Here is a 6,000-nt window from a genome sequence, read left to right on the forward strand (position 1 = left end):
CCCTGCACTGCCGTTTTATCACTGGCCTCTCCTAGCAAAGCTTGCTACTCGATCTCTTCCTTCCACAGGACCCTTTCTCAAGCTCCAGAGGCTCATCACACTTCTGAGATGAGCCTGAGCAAGACTGCTAGAACGGGATTCACAGTACTGTTCACTTACAGCATCAAAAAAACATGTTGGTGAACTTGACAGTGTCTCTGAAGCTGGATCCCACCTCCTGAATCCTCTTCAGCTGGTGCCAACATGCTCTCACTGGTAATCTCTGAAAAAACAACATCCTTCATGTCTTGTGTCAGAAGCAGCTTCCTTATGCTTTCTCAGTGATGAAGTGTAGGTCACTCAAGAACTTCTCACTATTTATGCCTCTCCCATTTTTTTTTTTTTACCATTGCTTCCAAGGATTAATGTTTTTTAGAAACAATTCCAGAGCAGATATTGGGCCAAGAATCCATTTTCTTTTTGTGCTTTTTTCCCTCTGTATCTGTACTGATTTCAGAGACTGGAATGTGGTCTTAGGAAAAAACAGCATTTATTTTTCTGAATCTGTTCAGTCTCTTTTCAGTTGTGCACAGCCTTCCACCAGCATCTTTTCACCTGGCAGCAGCAGAGTAAAGTCTGTTTCACCTTCTCAGGTGTTCCACTGACCACATTACCCAGGCCTCTCACTGCCATCTGCTGTACAGCACTGTTGGTGTCCCGCAATTTCTTCATCAAGGCATCAAGGACAGCTTAAGGGTAACAATGTCATCTTACCTTTCCACTGAGGTCTCTGAACACAGATCACGGGATGGGAACAAATAGCTCACGTGTCTGCCTATTACAAACTTAGTGTCATCCCTGCGCTGTTGTGATGTACATTGCCCTGTTAGATCACTAGCTCTGCAGTGGGATGTCAGCTTGTCAGGGTTACCCATGCTTTGCAGCTTGTTTTGATTTACGTATGCCAGTTTGGCCCAGCTCCTGTTTTCAGCCCATGTTACTGATGTCAGGATGGATCAGAGCACTGAGTGCATTGAGGACTCTCATGGGACAGCAGCATTCCCACAGCTCAGCTGGATGTGCAAAAATGCCATTGTGTCATCATGGTAAGTACAATCTGTAGGCAAACCAAAAAAACCCACAGTGTTATCAGTCAGCAAGGTCTGGGAGAGAGCTGTTGGAAGACAGCAGTATAACCGAAATTCCTCTCCTTACGCTGCAGTGGGATATAACAGTTCACTCAACTCTACCTTACATTTTGTGCCATGTTCCTTGCTCTCATTAGAGCAAGACAAAAAAGCCATTTTAGAGAGCTGCATCAGAATTGAGAGGAACAGAAAACATTAGAATCATAGATGTGTAGAATCATTAAGGCTGGAAAAAACCTCTAAGGAAAGACCTCTATGGTCCCCTAGTCCAACCCCCAACTCATCCCCACCATCCCCACTAACCATATCCCTCAGTACCACATCACCATGTTTCCTGAACACCTCCAGGGATGGTGAAACCACCACCTCCCTGGGCAGCCTGTTCCAGGGCATCACCACTCTTTCAGTGAAGATATATTTCATAATACCCAACCTGAACCTCTCCTGGTGCAACTTGAGGCCATTTCCTCTTGACCTGTTGCTACTACTTTGTCACTTATCAACTCACTAGGCTTAAAGGTGCTAAGCAAGTCAGCCCAGGCAGATGTTTTATTTCCTGGACAGAAAGGTACGGTCCTCAAAAGACGTTTGTCTCCCCGAGCATAGCTTAAGCTATGAATTGCCCTGACTTCACTGACTCCACAAGGGCACACTTGAACTTCTGGATACCAAAGTCAGAGGAGATGAACTCTTTTGGATTTAGCCTCCTGCCCAGCAACTCTTAAAGAGATCTTCACTCTCTCCAGTATCTCTAATAGCTAAGCCTCAGCAAACAATTTGAGAAGACTAATGGAGCTGTCACATAAAGCATCATCTTAAGGAAGCTAGCATTTCTGTGATAAATTTGAGTCTTCGCTCTATGTTCAAAGAAAAAAAATTTAAACCTTTCTGCATGGGCTTCTCTTTTGCCTTTCCCATAGAGCAGGAATGCAACAACAGGAATAAAGGAAAAGGTTCTTCCCATCTATTGGGACTGGATGTAACCATATGTGGATATGGGTGCAGTTTGGGCTACCCAATACCAAAGACTCTGGGACTTGGAGTGAGTCCAGTGCAGAGCCATTGAGACGCTTGAGGGACCAAATCACAGGATGTGCAAGGTGAGGCTGGGATATCTAGATTTGCACATCCTGGAAAAAAGGACAATATTGCTATCCACGACTACCTACTGGGGAGAAGATGGAGCCAGACTTCTCTTGAAGATTGATGCTGAGACGATGAGAGGTAACAATACCGAACAGGAGAACTTTCTGTTAAATAGGAAAAAATATTCCCCAGTGTCACAGAAGTGACTCGGGATGTTCTGCAACTGAGAAAGAAACAAAAACCAAGGGCAGATTTACAAAGTTTTTACTAAAAGTTGGCACTAATCCTCTGTTTGTGTCTCCCAGAGGTATCACTCTTCTCCAGAGTTGAAGTTTTGTCAAAACAGGAGTTCAGGTGTTTTGTCACATAATCAGTGTGTTGCTCCTAGTATGTCCCCTGAAAGTGCTCAGGCCAGTGTTTACAGCTCTGAGCAGAGACAAAGCAATCAGTTCCTGACTTCTAGGCAGAACAGCTAACTCATTCTTGGAGATGTTGATAATTCAGCTCATCACTGTGCTACACAACCTGATCTAGAAGGCACTGCTTGAAAGTGACTGTCTCAGAAAGATTGCTCCTTATTCCCTTCCTGTTCACAGCCCTCTCTGAAGGAGGAGAGTTTGACTCCACCTGGCCTTTTCTTTCCTCTGTTTTCTTTTTTTTTTCGGACTTTTTTCCCCCAAAAGGGAGTCTTCTGCTGAAATGTTGTATGTGTACGTGTTTGTGTGTCACTCACTCTGTGTCGTCCAAGAACTTTTGCACTCTTTCTCCAATCAGAATGTACATAGATGGAAAATCAGAGACTTTGAACCTGTTGCTGTTCTAAACATAACAAAAACGGGCTGTCTGGTGAAGAACACAGGAGAGAATGTCAACAGAAATCCTGGAAATCAGGAGACATTAGTGCCACTGCTCACACAATCACTCAATTCAACTTCCCTACTGTAAAATCGTTTTTGCACTCCATGGCCTCAACAGAATTTAAATACAAATCTTTAGTTGATATTGACTGCAAATATATATTTCACTGATAAGACCATCAACAACTTTTAAAATGTAGTGATGTCAAGTAGTAGAACAAGATCTGGTGTGAAATATTGTGCAGGGAGCTCGCCAAGGTCCAGGAGCCTGTGGCTATTCTTCCAACTAGCAAGCAGTTAAAGCAGAGGATCCAGTATTGCAGCATACATTACCCTTCCCCTTTTGCCTTTTCCTCACAGCAGCACTGCATTTCATTGCCCTCACCATGCAGCAGTTAATACACCAGTGACAGCATGCAAATAACACAACCTTTGACTGCTGTGCAGTGCATGTGGTAAACCAGCGTTCTCAAGAAAGAAAGTCCTCCTCCCTGCTTCTTGTCTTGTGTCCTCACCCTAGTTGGCCAACAAAAGGTCTTGTGCAACCCAGCAGACAACAGAATCAGGGAACTGCTTACTCTTACAAAAGACCCAGATGTATTCACCCAGTTTGGTCACCAGACAGCTGACAAATGCTGACACAGGGAGGAGGCATTGCAAGGTGGGGAGCAGATGGCTGGAGAAGGTCCTAGGAGATGTCTTTGGGCTAGCTCAGGGCCTGGGCCATGCTGTAGGGTTAGTTCTAGGACATATTCCTTTCGAACGCAATGAAGCCTTTCAGTTGGGCTGAATGCTTTAGGAGGACTAAATTTGATTTTGTCACCTTGTGATGTCTGTTTTCCGGCTGAGTATTTTTAAAGCTTCTGTCACAACCTTGCTGCCTCTCAGTAGCATTTGGAACTGAAGCATGAACAATCCTACGTACTTCTGCACAAAGTGTTTAACCACAGTTAGCCACTTCACTGCTTGCTGAGCAAAGAGGACAACAAAATGAAGCAATGCTGAACTCTTTATTTGGCACGCAGGGACAAGCGAGCTCCTGCCTGCAGAGCAAGTACAAGTTCCTACCCTTTGGTTATTGCCTTTGATTTGGCATCTACCTGCCTGCACTATTACTTCCTCAGGACATGCAATCAATCATTCAATTCAAATGTCTGTATATCAAAATTGGAAGGTTCTCTGCCAACAGCTGCACAGTCCATCAGCAGAGCAGCGGCAATGAGAAAAATCCCAGGAATGTGCTTAAGACTATTTCTCAGTGTTTCTTTCCATGCCCAGAGACCAAACATACTCAGAAGAGTAGAACGGAGAGGAACTCAGAGATGGGAGAATGTGTGTTTGCTGGGCTGCTAAATGGACAAAAAAAATCAGCATTCCTAAAAGACTGAGATCATATAATCATAGAATTGTTTGAGTTGGAAGGAACCTCTAAAGGCCATCTATCCCAACTCCTCTGCAAGGAACAGGGGCACCTGCAGCTACATCAGGTTACTCAGAGCCCTGTCCAGCCTAGCCTTGAGTGTCTCCAGGGTTTCCATCACCTCTCTGGGCAACTTGTGCCAGTGCCTCATACTTCTCTGGGTTTTTTTTCTGTATCACTTAGCATCAGTTTGGTTTTCTGTTTTGATCTTTCAAACACTTAACAAGACAAGATATTATGATGATATGTATGGATTTCCCACTCTTTTTAAACTATATTTTCAGTTATCAGCCAGTTTTCTCCTCACTGTTCATTTACACTCCCTGATATCCAGCAAGAGGTCTGCAGTCCTATGATCAGGGACTGAGCAGGGAAGGTGAAAAGGAGCAGGGAGACTTCTATTTTCTCACAGCCCAAAGACTCTCAGGAAATGAAAATCTAGTCTGGTAACATTCTGCTGACTACTTGGTACAGATTCATTCCAGCTGCTTGTAAGGCAAAAATCAGTTATTGTCATGATGACTGAAATTGTATACAAGATCCCTGCTCTAGCACATTATTCCATATATGCCTTCTGGATTGTGCATAGCAGAGTCTAAAATCAGTGTTTGTCAGGAGATGATATAACACAATTAATATAATCAGCTATGAGGAGTAGGCAAAAGTTTCTTTCCATCCTCATGAGCCCATGCTTTTGATAATTTTTTTAAGGGCATCCTTCTTCCTCTGCATAGAACTGGAAGAATTCCCCCAAATAAGCATTTTTTTCCCCTCCTGGGGCTCAACTAGATAATAAAACCAGTAAAAGTTTGCAGACCCATATAGCCAGAACTTAGGGAATCTTTACCTTGGCTGATCCAGACAGACGACTTGCTTACTGTCTTCTCCCATTGACTCTGACACGAGAGTTAGCTAACTCCCACCTGATCATGATACATATAGTTTTAAATTTTCATAACAGTTGCAGACCTACCTAACTTCCAAACACAGAAATGGCAACAAAGGATTTTTCAGCACCTTTGCCTCTACTACTGGAAAAGCAGCCATAGGCTAATGTACGTCTGAAGCTTTAAGTCAACTCTAAATGCTTTTGCTTATAAAGTCAAGAAAAAAGATATCACAGCTCCTTAAAAGGTAGAACATCTTACGAGTGTATCTTACAAATCTTAATTTGTATCTTGAATCTTACAAAATTTCTCACTGGTAGATAACAAAAGCCCTTCAAAAAAGGAAATTTTAATAAAATTAGTGCAAAATACTATCCTTTAGAGTTTTTTGCAGCAAATGTACTTGGATTTAACGATGAGAAAAAACACAAGTTCACTCTGCCAAGCTTAATGAGTTTGACTGTGTATCCGGAATGTAATGACACTAATAACATGGATGAAAAGAAACATCTCCAACAGAATATTTATGTACACAAATGATAATTATTCATAGATATCTCTGGACTTCTACTGAGAACATAAGACAAAATGAGATGCAGAAGAGAATAAATGCTGCCACCTAG

This window comes from Numida meleagris, chromosome 4, assembly GCF_002078875.1.
Source record: "Numida meleagris isolate 19003 breed g44 Domestic line chromosome 4, NumMel1.0, whole genome shotgun sequence".
Lineage (NCBI taxonomy): Eukaryota > Metazoa > Chordata > Aves > Galliformes > Numididae > Numida > Numida meleagris.